The sequence below is a fragment of the Pseudonaja textilis genome, chromosome 8 (genome assembly GCF_049901715.1).
Source record: "Pseudonaja textilis isolate UNSWEBS1 chromosome 8, rPseTex1.2, whole genome shotgun sequence".
Taxonomy (NCBI): domain Eukaryota; kingdom Metazoa; phylum Chordata; class Lepidosauria; order Squamata; family Elapidae; genus Pseudonaja; species Pseudonaja textilis.
In genome coordinates this window covers 11,966,105-11,981,400 of record NC_141997.1, presented here as the reverse complement: position 1 = coordinate 11,981,400, position 15,296 = coordinate 11,966,105, and the positions used below count along the sequence as shown (strand labels likewise).

Here is a 15,296-nt window from a genome sequence, read left to right as displayed (position 1 = left end):
AGACTAGCAAGATATTTTTTTTGTCAGTTTCAACATTTCCATGACCTTTTGAAACCTTCCCTGACACTTTTCCCAAATAAGTGCCCTCCAGGCATTTATGACTACATCACCAGGTGCAACAATTTATACTGACAATGATTTGTATCACTGTTCCATACATGAAGAAACTATTACAAATTCAAAATAGCTTAGAAAATTCCAAAAGTTATGATCATAAATTCATATAGAAAAGGAATTTTGTACATATTATATAGGAAAAAAGTCCCAGATTTATGATGTCTTTCATTTTGATCTGAAACTATACTATCGTATAAAATTAAGACTATTGTTTTAATGGGAGAAGGGAAAAATCATGCATATAAATGTTTTTGATTTTTGTGATCAATACTATCAAAGAAAGTTCACAAGTTTCTGAACCCAGCCAGGGTTTGACTGCCATGTTAGTTTGTCTTCATCTGTCATCTGGACTCTGCTATTAAAACGAAGGAGCTGAATTTTATGACCTTGGGCAGTCAGATTAATTCCTCAGTTACAAAGAAATATAATCAATTCAGCCAAAGAAGAGGGATACACTTTGCTATATTTTTTGACCTAGGAATGTCAGTCAAGTCTGTTAGTATATATCAATACACTTATTTTGGTACTGATAGTTTTCCTAGATTGATAGCTGTATCACCATATATAACTACTATTGAATGGCTACTATGGAAACACACAGAACAGTAGACATATGATTTAATATTGGGTGAAAAGGAAGCTGAGGTCTAATTCTGATATTAAGGTGTTTGGATTTCTAGCCCTCTCTTAAAGAATCAGTACTCTCAGGTGAATGGTTATTATTGATTTTAAAAATCTAGAATTGTTTTTATGCTAGAAAATGGTCAGAGAATAAAGCAGAAAAAACATGAAAATGCCTGTTATTCTTAAATTTAGGGTGCATCCACATTTAGGTTATGGCTAAAGGCACAGGGTAAAAAAATGGAAAAAAGGAATATGGTAGATTAAAACAAGAGTTGGACTAATTACTACAGCTCACAAACTCCTTTTTTATGGGTCCCTATAATCATTCACACAACACTGTCTAATTTTAGCAAGTTAACAATTATTGCTGAGACAGGAAACACACACAAATTAAGTAGAAATATTAACAGAGGCCTAACATGGCTTTAAAAAGACTCCCCCACTCCCCCCAAAAAACCCCAAAGAGGAGAAAGCCTTGCTTCAACCATCCTTCCCAATAGTGAAGTGTTTTCCAAGAAACTGGCTGCCTCCCAATTAGACATTGGATCAAAGAGAAGCACATACGTTTTGTACAAAAAACCCAAATAAATACAATTATTAGTATACAATTATTAGTAGAGAATTGAATGACTAGAATACCCTTTCCCAATCTGGACTCAATATACACAGCTGAGCATTCAAATTCAGGAAGGGAAGGAAACAGTAGCATTTTCCAAAAATTGGAATGAGTAATTTTGTGTTTTTTTTTCCTTTTTTCCAAAAAAACTTAAAGCAGTATATAAAGAAAATTCCATAATCTTTGTATCTTAGAAAGCATTACTGATATTAATAGAGTGAGCATGCATAAATACTTGCTATGGTAATAGTTAAAATGGAGGAACCCTATAAAAGATATAAGAAGCAAACCATATCGCATGATTCTGTCCTTTATACTTTGCTTTTGAGCTTTCTAGGAATTGGCAGTTAACATTTATTGGATTTATCTTGTATTCTAGCAAAGCAATTCTTACATTTCTGGTTAGGCAGCTGGTCAGTCTTACAGCTTTCCAATTCAAGCATTACATTGCTGCTGCAAATACAAAAGAGGCTTTTATCTGCATATTTAAAGATGAAAGAAAAATACTTTAAATTTTCAAACCACAAGAATGTGAGGCTTACCAAATGCTATTATAGAAACTTTCAGAGATGGATTGCTTTATGTCACTATCTATTAAATTCATAGGTTTTTCCATATTTCTTGTTTAGTCTTTCTACAGAGTTATATTTGGTACATTTTGGAATGTTTGAAATTTCATTAAGCAAAATATTGCAGTTATTTTCATTACTATTTGTTCCATTATTTTTCTTGCTTAACCATTCCCTTATGACTAGGACAAGTAGCCATAAATACTAGGTAAATTGCATTAAATTGGTAACAGTTCAGAACTCTTAAAACATAATATCTAAAATTCTCTTCCCAATTTTATTGCTAAAAGAAATCCTTGAGAAAATCAAAAATGGATATTTATGCCAAAAAATCAAAAGTGAATGCTTGTGCCAACTAAGCTAATTAATGGCTACTGACTACAACTTCTTGGACTCCATGAATGGACTGAAATACATCTTGTTCCTTTATTTTTATTATATGCTTGCCATAGAGTTACCAATCTGGATGCAAAAATATGGAAAACTACTAGCTTGGAGAAAAATGTTAGTATTTTTTGAATACCCAGATCTGGTAATCAAGTTAGTTATCCTAAACTGATACTGCACCTGTCTCTGATACTTCAATACAAAGGCTTCTGTGATGACTCAGTTTGCTGCACAAAGGCAACATAGTAAAATAATCAGTATGAGTCCCTTTATTAGCTCCAACTTTTCCCCAATGTCCAGGTTTCCTTCTGACGGGAGAAAAATTCTCCCAGGAACAGCCTTTGGCTGCAGAGAATCAAGTCCAAACATGGTCAACAAAAACTGTAACTAGAAGTCCAATCAAGGAAAAATGAGGTAATTGGTTCGACAAGGCAGGAGCAAGCTTTCTCCCAGCCGCTGCCACAGTCAGCATGCCTTTTAAACTCTCATTCCCAGATGTGGCTAATGAAGGAAATCAGGACCCTTTCCTCCCCCATAAGCCACACAATCCATGTTGCTCTCTTCTCCGTTCCTCCCTGCATGCCCTAGGATAAAAAGGGGATGGGCCTGGGTCTTCCTCTGAACTCCCTCTCCCTTGTTCTAGCTCTTCCCTGCTCTGCCCAGTCAGACTTTGCCCTTCCCCAGTTTCCCTCACGGCCAATGGAGCCACACTCCTACTCCCGGTCAGCTGTTTGTCTTCCTCTTTAGATTCAGACTCTGACAGGGTCATGACAGCTAGTCTACTTCCTAATTATATCTCAACTGAACTTACGAAAGCACTGTAGCTTTTTGGCCTTCTTGTTAATACTACTATAAAACAGGGGTGTCAAACTCAAGGCCTGCAGGATGAATCCAGCCTACAGGGTACTTAGATCTGACTGGAAACACTGAAGGACTGGCCTGCGGTGCCTCTGCCAGCAAAAACAGAGACCAGGAGGGCCACATATGGCCCTCCTGAGCTCCGTTTTCACTGGCAGAGGGTTACAGGAGGCCATCGCAGCCAAAAATGGAGCTTGGAAGAACCATGCAAAGTCAATTTTGGTTATAAGTTGAGAACTACCTGTATATTTGAGACTTAACAACCAAAAGTGCTTTATAAAAAAGGAGTAAAAAAGAAATTCTAACCATGTAGGGTATTTACTCTGTAATGAAGATTACTTCTTCAATAGCAGAAGCTACATAGAAAATCTATCAGAATTAAGATTTGAAAAATGTTATTCTGGAATAACTAAATCTTACAGCATTGTTTCAGCTGCTATGGCAAAAAGTAAATACTCATAAATAGAAAGGAAAGCTAAGATGTCATTTGTAGCTCAGATAAGAAACGATAAATAGTCCATCCACAAATCACTATTAAATATTACTGCCCATTGCTTGGAAAAATCTTGCCTTTAGTTTCAGGAATATTCCATCTCACTCACAAAATTATTACTCTTTCTTCTCAACACAATGAACTTTTTACCTCAATAGGATAATGCAGATAATGCATGCTATATTAAAATGGATAGCATGTATATGGCCCTTGATTCATCGCTCTTTCTTTCTTTTCCTAGAATTGGATTGCTACTTTTCAACAATTAATATGAAAAAAAAACAGCCTTTGGGAAGCATATATTTTCCCTGAAAAAAACAAACATTTTCAGGACTCCAGAGATAGTCACCACTGCTCCATGCTGAGATGGGGCTAATTAAGATGTTGATGGAGACTATGCTAATCATGGCTTTACCACAATCTATTGGATTTGCATGTATATTAGTAAACCATGTTCTGAAATTGCTTAACCATCTGAAGTCTAATTACTGACTGGACATAAGAAACAATAGCTGCAAGAAGATCCACATGGAAACAGATTTTTGTTTTGCTTTTTCTTAATGGTTAAATAGTGTGTCTGGAAAGGATTGGATGAGTTTGTTCATGTACATGTATTTAAAAGTAGTTCTGTTCTGAGGAATTATTTACTTGACTTAAAATTAAACATAAATCTATACAACTGAGAAGTTACAGTTGCTAAATCCTTGTGTCATTAAATTAATTTTACTTAGTCCTATCAGAATAACAAATCATTGTTCATTTTTTTAATCTCAGGATTTTATTAGTATTTCCACTTTTTAACTATTGTGAATGTAGTGAAAGTAAAATATCATAATATCTGAAGTGATTAGTTTTTCAACTTTGGCAATATTGAAACCATAACAAACAATACCAATATAAAAAGGACTACAAAAATGGGCCATTGTATATTAAGCGCATAGGTTCAACCTTTTAAAATGAATAGTATAATTGAATGAAACTGAGACATATATAATTAAGACGTTTTAAAGATTATTTTAAAAAAAACAAAGTCCATATAATAACGTTCTACAAATAGTCCTAGGCAGGCATAGAAAGCAACTTATCAAATAATGATTCTCAATATACCAAGGGTATATTATATATTCTCATACATCCATTTACATTTTCTAAATATATCCAGCATGAGCATCCACAGAGGGTAAGGTGCAAATTATCATATAATCCCAAATGTTGTGACCTGTGTACTTACATCGTATGTTCAGATGCAAGTATATAATTGTGGCTTTTGCATAATTACATCTTCATGCATATGTCACCATTTTGGCATCATAAAAGATTGCTATAGATGCTGCTAATATGGGCAGTTTATCTCAGTCTGCTGGGGGTGCTGGAAACCCATATTACATATCCAAACTTACATATCCAAAAATATTTTTTTCTGGAATAATTTAGCTAATTATTGTTTTGAACAAAGGTGATATTCAACAGGTTCTGACCAGTTCTGGAGAACCAGTAGCGGAAATTTTGAGTAGTTCGGAGAACCAGCAAATACCACCTTGATTCTCCCCGCCCCCATCTATTCTCTGCCTCCCAAGTCCCAGCTGATCTGCTGGGTCTTCTTTTGTTTCCTTGCACAGGAGAATGGAACTGGAAAGCAGGTTAGTGGGATGGGGAGGGAATGGGATTTTGCAGTAACCTTCCCCCAGGAGTGGGGAGGAATGGAGATTTCGCAATATCCTTCTCTTGCCACGCCCATCAAGCCACACCCACCAAGCCACACCCACAGAACCAGTAGTAAAAAAAAATTAATCCACCATTGGTTTTGAAGTTCATAAAGCCTAATAATTGATATGTCTTGAATGTTTTCATCTCTAATTCAGGAGCAGATATTTGTTTGTTCTTGGTGGCTTGGAATCAGTTTTGGTGCATGGCAACTGCCTGGACAAGTCCCTGCAGTTTTCTCAGTAAGATTTCAGAAATGATTTGCCATTGCTTCCTTCCTAGAGATGAGAGAGGGTGACTGTTGTAAGATCACCCCGCTGGCTTTCTGCCTAAAGAGGGATTAGAATTCATAGAACTCATGGTTTCCAGTCTGATGCCTTAACCATTGTATCACATTACCTCTCACAATATCAAGGAGATTTTGGAAAATGCCTAGACACTATCAATACACTTTTGTAGCTTTGATACTACTAAAACAATTTTGTAGGCATTGAAAGGATATTCTTGTTTATATACTACTTAAACAATAACATGCCTGTTTGGTTTTGTGCATATCCAAACAAGGATCATACAACAGGTTATTTCAATAAATCATAATGATATAAATCACGTATATATGAACCAGTGGTGGGATTCAAAAATTTTTACTACCAGTTTTGTGGGTGTGGTGTGGCTTGGTGGCCGTGGCTTGGTGGCCATGGCAGGGGAAGGATACTGTAAAATCTCCATTCCCTCCCCACTAACCTGCTTTCCAGCTCCGTTCTCCTGTGCAGGGCAACAAAAGAAGGCCCAGCCAATCAGCTGGGACTCATGAGGCAGCGAACAGATGGGGGTGGGGCCAACCAGAGGTGGTATGTACTGGTTCTCCAAACTACTCAAAATTTTCGCTACTGGTTCTCCAGAACTGGTCAAAACCTGCTGAATGCCACCTCTGCTTTCCACAATTTGTTTTCCGGCGGGCGGGGGGGGCGGAGGCCCAAAAAAATCCAGAGAGAATACCAAGTAAGTGGAAGATGTAAATTAAAATAAACAAGCATCATACATACTTTTTTGATTCTAACAAAAGGATACTATTTTGATGTTGTCTGTATCAAACAATGTATGTTCTCATTGTAATTTACCCAGCAGATAATACATGAAGAAACAAACCACGTACTCATTTTGTATCTTTCCTCTGAAGAAGACAAGACACCTTCAATTTTCATTTTGTAAGAAACATTACATAGCTTTCTATGAATATATTATATTAAAAATAAAATCCAAATTACTTTCTTAGTAATTTTCTTAGTTACTAAACAAGCTGCTTTGTCTGGTTCCCAGTTTTCCTTGCCAAAATATTCATAAAGTTGTGATAGTACTTTTTAAAAAGTTAATATAATACAAAACATACACATGAATAAATGAATACTGGACTAAAATGCACCTTAGCACAAAAGGCACAGTTACATGGTATATAACACAAGCAAAGCTGTTTCATGGAACAAAAGTTTTGATACTAAAATGGGGGAAAAAAACAAAGTTTATCAGTTGGAGATCCTTTTTTAAAACACAGAAAATAAGCCTGAATTTTGGTATAGTATTTCCTAACTGGCATTATTATATTATCTCAAAGGTTCTTTGACATTTTTCACTTCAGAGCTTCTACTTTAATAGTTAAAATATTCATTTAGCAATACTTAAAATCTTTATTTACAATGATATATTTTAAAATCTTTCATTTCCCTTCTTTAAAAAGATTTAAAAATTTTATGCCTCAGTAAAAAGAAATACACACCACCAGATGACTTTACAATGATAGTTTTTAGATATGTTTAACAAAAAAAATTAAGCATATGAAACTAAAATCTGATTTGCAGGTCTACAGGTGCCTATCCTTCTATAACTTTAAATGATTATGTATGTTTACTTAAGTGAAATGCATTGGTTGAAAAAGTTTTATATCTAATGTAAAATTATAAAGGTCAAAATAAAAATTCACTGAAAAGAAATAACCTGAAAGAGAAAGGCTGTCAGTTGCAAAATCGAAATTAAATTAATGTCAGGGTTAATTAATTAATTAGTGACAATTAATGCAACTCACTCAATACTCCTGCTGTGACTAGATAAATATTGGAATACTGTGAGGATTAAATCTGGAAGAAAAAAATCCTTAGCAACCAGTTCAGCTAATATATACATGTTTGTGTATGTGCTTATGACAGAAAAACATAGATAAGATATAAATAAAGCAATTGGAAGTGTTCTTATACCTCATAATGCATAGTGAAGTTATGAAAACATTCAGGAGTTTGCACTCCAAACATTTATTCAGAGACACTCATTCTCTCTCTCTTTCTCTGGTTCCATGGCAACTCCTTTTTCTAAAATTAGCTTTCTGTTTTTAAGGGGGGAAAGCCATCTCTACTTATGGCTCAGCTCCTAAACTAATTTATACAAGGCTACATCATGGCTCATCAAGTTTTTTCCTCTACGTTCATAGCAGTGACATTTAAATCACAAAAGATCTAGTTAACAATGTGAATAAGAACATTAAAACATTTATTTTGGTATCCCCAAGAGGAAAAGAAAAGAAAGTTAGAGTCAATGAAGCACACAAAAGAAGGAAACATATTCATTCACAGCATGAAATACAGAGAGGTATTTCAGATATGCATGCTGAAGAACATGATAAAACTTTAAGGCCTTGGAACAGAGATGAAAAAGAAACAATACTGGAAAAGATATAAAAGTTAGATCCAGGTTTTCTGTCAACCATGACTATTAAATAATGTCCATCATCTCTTGCTTTCTTTATTTGAATTCTCACTGACCACAAAATAAAAGTTGCTTGCAATTATGTCTTTTTTGTTCATGAAATGCACCAGGAAAATGTTCCCACCCTTTGAGAGATTATCCTGAATCAAATTTATACATCTTTTCACTTCAAATCAACTTCCAATTAAAGGTTAAGCCAAAACAAATTAAAAAGATACATAGAAATGCACTCATTATAAAAATACATTTTAAAAAAGAAATAGAAAAAGAAAGAGAGTAACCCCAGTTCCCTTAATTTCTATGCAGTTTATTTTCAAAAGTTTCAAACTGCAGCATAAATTGAGATCTCTAAATGCACCTGTAGTTTGATGCTGGGTTAAACAGTCACTAGGATCTTTTCCATTTAGTTATGCAAGAATTGAATCAACCTATTTTATCATTCTACACTGCATTCACCACTCTTTTGAAATTAACCTCATTTCTTTTCTTCAGAAAGTGTTCCAGAAAGTACAACCACGCTTTGCTTCCCTCTACCCTTCTGGGAGAGACCTTAGAAGATATTTGCTAAATAAGTTGTCTGCTTAGTTTTTATTGCTAAAGCAGGTATCCCCTATTGCTTTATGGATCATAATATATGTTTCTCACGCACACCCCGGGAAATCTGGAGTTCTGCCAGGGAAGTGACAAATCCAATAACATCAAAAATGTTACAGAGCATTTATCTGAAAGGCCTCTCCCTCACCATAAAATAGTTTTGAGAATATAGCCAAATAGCTTGATACTTTATAGATGACCTCTTTTCCTCTCATTGCTCAACTTTAAAAAAATAAATTCCAAGCAAAAGCAGCAAATAATGCTTCTTACAAAGTCCTTTTTCTTTGTTTCTTAAGAACCTACATAGGAAGCAACAGACAGCCATGCCTTATAAACTTAACGTCATTAAAAGATCTTTTATTCCAAAAAAAATTCTTCCATAAAGGCAATTATATCAGCATTACAAACAGTAGAATTGGATGGGGGGAGAGAGGGGGGAAAGATGAAATAACCTTACCAGCGTGACTTAACAGTATGTACAACAGCAATCAGCTGCTGCATAAAATGCAGTTCATCTCAATTGTCTACAAGAAGTATTTCCAGGCCTTTGGATTTCTTCTCAGCATTCCTTGTCTTTCTCTCTGTTTTTTTTTTTCACAAAGCCATTCTCTTCTTCTCTAATCCTCTCACAGGAAAAAGCAACCCTATACTGAACGGCTTCAGCAGGACGACTCTGGATGCTGTGGGGTGGGGGCCAAGAGGGAAGGGGGAAGGGAGATTTTCTGTTGGCACTCAAGCATCACAATATGTTAATCCCTGGAGTGGGAATCCAAACCAAGTATCGCCTACACACATTTGGCCATAAAATCCCTAATATTGTTTCAAACTAGTCATAAACTCCCCCTTACAATATATTACCCAATGGTTCTAAGTCAGACACCTTTCAAACTTCAAACATATATGTGGATGTGAGAGAATGTGTGTGCTTGTGGACATGTGTGAGAGACAGAGGATTTCAGTAAATAATCTTTAATAATAAGATTATACTGTCATTATACTGTCTCATTGATTGATAGGACTGTAATCTGCTTTACCGGTCCAATATGAGGGGGTGTATTCACATCTGTGTGTGTGTGTGTATGTGTGTGTGTGTGTTTAGTGAAATTGATAATGAGTCTAAATTAAGCTATGAAGATAAAATTTTAACACTCTGAGAGAAGGACTACAAGACTGGCATTTTCATCTGGCTCTCTGCAGCCTGATCTAGTAATTACTCTCGCACCTTTTCAGCCACAGTATCTGAACAGAACTGGATATTTTTAACAGGGTATGACAGCAATTGTGCATTATTTATTAGGAGTTTTTTCTGCATCTAATGTAATTGCACCAGGATTACCAGTTTCTTTGAGAAGTGTTTTTATTCCATAGCTATGATCTGTATGTCTTAAGATCAAGGATTTAAATGAGTTGATTTCAGATTTGACATTTCCATTCCATAATGAAAAGAAAAATAAATCAAAGAACTTCAGGAGCAGATGGCACAATTCTATCTCCTACCTAAACGATGGTGGTCAGCCTTCATGTAATAATTTATGAGGCTCCCTCCCTCTCCTTCATCCTATGTCTCAGCAGTAGGCCATATGAGCTTTTCAGACAAAATACACTTACCACCAGCTTCAAATACACTAATGTTTACTAGCACTCTTTCATCCTGACAACAAGCTATTTTGTTTCTTTGAGACCCTTGTTCAAATACCCAGAGTGATGATTTGATGGATGAAATACTCTATAATATAGGTTGTAACTCTTAGCAATACTTCAAAATTAATGCCCATCCCCGGACAAAGCAAAACAAAACAGATCTGCTCTGTGGTTTTCTTACTCATGAAAACAAAGCAAGCTGAAACATTACACTGGTCATAAGAATACAATCTTCTCAAATGACTGGTAAAGAGAATGAATCAAGATGTTACTAGGAGATGAACTCATGTTATGAGCCTCCTAAAAAAACTCAATCAAGATTTTTTGAGGCAAATGTATTTGCATTCACACACCAACAATAAATATGTGGTGTGTTGTTTTTCTTTTTCTGAATCTGTTAGAAGTCTCAGAATTAACTTATTAACAATTTACATTTGCCAATTGTTGTTTCCACTTTGGGATTTGGTGGTTCTCCTCATCCTTTTTTAATTCTCTTTATTTTATTTTTGAATCATTGCAAGCTGCTCAGAGTCTACTGTATTTTGGAACTGAACTGCACATAAATTGCAGAAATACAGTAAGTATTATAAAAGCCCTACTCAATTTCACATGCTCAAAAGTTCATTATTATACTAAATAAATAAATATGCTAAAACAAGCTTATTTAATAACATCAATCCTGAAACCATATATAAGTCCTATTGTACAATATAACCGTTGCCATTTCTTAAGAAAAAGTTACATGTATATGTTCATGTGTTATTAAAATCAATCAATCAATCAATCAATCAATCAATCAATCAATCAGAGGCACCTTCAAGGTCTTCTAGTCCAACCCCTGCTCAAGCAGGAGACTATACCCTTTCAGACAAGTGACTATCCAGTTTTTTCTTAAAAATCTCCAATGATGAAGCTCCCACAACTTCAGAAGGCAAGCTGTTCCACTGGTTAACTATTCTCACTATTAGGAAGTTTCTCCTTAATTCCAAGTTGCTTCTCTCCTTGATTAGTTTCCATCCATTGTTTCTTGTCCTGCCCTCTGGTGCTTTGAAAAATAAGTTGACACCTCTCTTCTTTGTGGCAATCCCTCAAATACTGGAATAGTGCTATCGTGTCACTCCTAGTCCTTCTTCCTCTAGAGTGGCCAGACTCAATTCCTGCAACCGTTCTTCATATGTTTTAGTGCTTGTTGCAATTCCTAATGACAAGTACCAAAATACCATTCTATTTTAAACCAATATAGACTGAATCATCCTTCAATACTGGACACCAAATAGAAAAGTGCTTTTCTTAATATAAGACTCACCTTTATAAAGATTGATTCATGACACTTTACAAATGAAGATGATTTACTTTACTATGTTGGCTATGATACATTGTCTGGGATATCAAAAACTACTCACATAAAGAAAAGGGCTAGCCTTGTAATCTTGTTGCTCTTTCCTCCTCCCAAACTTTTATATCACCAGAGTACATTGCAATAATTTTTTAAAAAAGTTATTCTGTGTAGCAAGAGTATAAACAAGCAGTACTGGTATGTATGAAGAATTTCATATATTTTTACATTGAAATCATCAAGTATACATGACTTCACCAAAACATCTTTGTATTTTTAAGGAAAGGGCGTTGGTACTTCCCTGATACGCCCATTCTCTGTGAGCTGTGAAGGGCATCCAGTGATAAGAAGGTGCTTCAGTCTCTTCTAGGAAGGCTGGGCTTAAACTTGAAGACGCTCCTCCTCCTCCACGAGTCTCCTCCTTAGCGTCCCCAGTTTTGCAAAGCCAAGGTATTGATACCTTATATGCTTAAGCCTATGTAATAACCCTGGTCGGAACAGACCCCCAACAGAATAAAAGGGTGGGGCTGGATGCTTTTCACAGCTCACAGAGAACAGGCGTATCAGGTAAGTACCAATGCCCTTTCTCCCATGAGCTGTTCAGAGCATCCAGTGATGGGACATACCAAAGCTTGGCACTGTCCTAAGGGAGGGACTTCATCTGGGTTGCAGACCTAACTGTCTCTGAAATAACTTGCTGCAGAAGTCGCCTACCAAATGAAGCATCAGCAGAAGCAAATATGTCAATTTTATAATTTCTAATAAATGGAAATGGAGAAGCCCAGGTTGCAGCTTGGCAAATCTCCTCTATTGTAGCTTGGGTTGCCCATGCTGCTGTGGTGGCTGCACTCCTGGTGGAGTGAGCGGTAATGCCTTAGGGCACTGGTATCGAATGAGAGTCATATGACTTAGCGATGGTGGCCCTTAGCCATCTGCCTATGGTAGAGGGTGAAACCTTGCACCACAGGGTGTTAGGCTGAAAGGACATAAAGAGGGCTTTTGTCTTCTGGAGGGCGCCGTGCGCTTTATGTAGATGCGTAAGGCTCTTCTTACGTCCAAGCGGTGCCATTTGTGTTCAAGCCTGTGTGATGGATGTGAGCAAAAATTTGGGAGCACCAGCTCTTGAGCTCTATGGAATGCCGAATTAACTTTTGGAATGAAGGAGGGATCTGGTCTGAGAACCACTCTATCCAAATGGAAAAATGCAGAGATTGTTGCACACCAATAATGCAGCTAGTTCAGAGATTCTATGGGCAGATGTAATTGCTATCAGGAAAACTACTTTGTAGGTTAGAAATCGAAGCGTCGTGCTCCTTAGTGGCTCGAAGGGACCTGCAGTAAAGGCCAATAGTAGCTTATTTAAGTCCCAAGTTGGATATCGGTGCACTAGGGGGGGCCTCAAGTTTTTGGCACTGTGCAGAAAACTGAGAATGCGAGAGTGATGAGATATGAAGGTAAGATCATCCCAAGATATGACCAAAGCCAGGGCCACCACCTGTCTCCAGAGAGTATTGACTGATAACCCTTTGTTTAGGCCCTCCTGTAAAAATTCTAATAACTGCGCTACTGATGGGGAAGTGGGGTCGATCTGAACCCTCTGACACCAATTGCAGAAGCTAGACCAGGTGGCCTCATAGATTCGGTTCGTCGAAGGACATCGAGCCGATTGAATAGTGTGAATAACTTGAGTAGAAAGGTGTTCATCTCTCAGACATCACCGTTTAACTTCCACACAGCTAAGTTTAGCCATTGGGGGTCTGGGTGTAGCTATTGGGGGCCTGGGGGACAGTGGTACCGTTGAGAGGTCCTTCAGGTCCACGAACCATGCTCGCCTTGGCCAATAAGGAGCCACTAATAGCAGGTCTGCTCTTTCTTCCAGCAACTTCTGAATCAATTTGGGGATCACGGGGAGGGGAGGAAAGGCGTATAGCAGTCTGGTGGGCCAGTGACATCTGAGGGCATTCATGTCCTCCGCTCCCTGTGATGAGTAACGAGAAATGAATCGGGGAAGCTGTGCATTGAGTGGGGAGGCAAACAGGTCGACAAACGGTTGGCTCAACCTCTGAGTAACCTCCAGAAAGATCTTGGGATCCAGACGCCACTATGATTGGTCTAATGTGGCTCTGCTGAGCCAATCCATTTGTACATTCCCTACTCCAGATATGTGCTCTGCCTTTAGAGAGAGAAGATGGATTTCGGCCCACAGGAATAGTCTTTCTCCTTCCCTCATTAAGTAAATTGGAATGAGTGCCCCCTTGTTTGTTGATATGGGCCTTTGTAGTTGTCTGTTAAGACAAGCACGAGTTTGCAATGGAGATGCGGGAGGAATTGTCGGCGTGCCAAGTACACTGCTCTCAGTTCTAGCCAGTTGATATTGTGTGCCTTCTCTTGCGCTGTATGTGATTGGAAGTGAGGGGGCCATCCCACTAGACTGGCGTCTGTTGTAACAATTGACCTGTGTGGATCCTTGAAAGGGCATCCCTTGTTGATTTCGGGTCGTGTCCACCATCATAGAGACCTGAGAACGGTTGATGGAACTTTTACGCAAGTCCTGGTGTCATCTCTCCTGGCGCACTGGTATGACAACAGGAACCATTGCAGGGTTCTTGCATGGAACTGGGCCCATGGGATAATAGAAATACAAGAAATCATTTTTCCGAGCAATTTAGAAAGGAGACATATTTGTACTTTCCTAAGAGTTCTGATCTGTTGAGCCAAATCTCTAATGCTTTCTTGTCTGTCAGGAGAGAGGAAAACTTTGCCTTCCAGGGTGTCAATGACGGTGCCAAGGTGAATGAGTCTAGTAGAGGGTGTTAAATGACTTTTTGACCAATTTATTGAGAATCCATGTTGTTTTAGGGTTACAAGTGTAGTTTGAGTGTTCAAATTTGCTTGATTGATGGAAGATGCCAGAATAAGAATGTCATCCAAGTAGCACTGAAGTCGGATGGACCTATCTCTGAGTGATGCTGCCAAGGCAGCCATGACCTTTGTAAAAGTTCTGGGAGCTGAAGCTAGGCCAAATGGGAGAGCAGTATATTCATAATGGATGTTGTTGTAACAGAAACGAAAGAATTTGAAATGTAAGGGCCTAGTTGGGATATGTAAGTAAGCTTCCATGAGGTCTATGGAGGTAAGGACATCGTTTTTTCTGATGCTGAGTAAGATGGATTGGAGAGTGGTCATTTTAAATTTTCGGTAAACTAAATATTGGTTTAGACATTTTAAGTCCAGGATTGCCCTCCATCCCTCCAAACTTTTAGGGACCATGAAGAGGTGCAAATAAAAACCAAGACCTTTTTGATTAGAAGGAATGGGTTGTATGGCCCGGATTTCTAGTAGACGTGCTATGGCTGTGTCCATGAGAAACCTTTTTTCTGCACCCCTGGAAATTGGGGACTTCATAAAAAAAACCCAGGAGGTGGAGCTGAAGTCCAGTGCCAGACCAAATCGTACTGTGTTCCTGACCCATGCGTTAGTGGTAAAGGGATCCCATTGGTCAGCAAACCTTTTTAGGTGACCGCCAATGGGAATCTTGTTGTGGTCGTTACTTGGACCCACGGAAGGGCCTAGATCCTGTTCCTCGAAATTGTCTCCTAGGAT

At 37.6% G+C, this 15,296-nt stretch overlaps 1 protein-coding gene across 2 annotated transcripts in view; it reads right to left on the bottom strand.

Moving 5' to 3' along the window:
- The window catches only part of MID1 (midline 1), a 230,819-nt gene that overhangs the window by 139,191 nt on the left and 76,332 nt on the right, over positions 1–15,296 (bottom strand). Inside the window, exon 1 of one of the 2 annotated variants that reach the window (XM_087938351.1) lies at positions 9,174–9,363. The exons of the other annotated variant lie outside the window; for it this stretch is intronic. The gene's annotated coding sequence lies outside the window, so the exon portion shown is untranslated. Of the gene's footprint in view, positions 1–9,173; positions 9,364–15,296 lie in introns of those variants that run through there. 2 annotated transcript variants of the gene reach the window in all.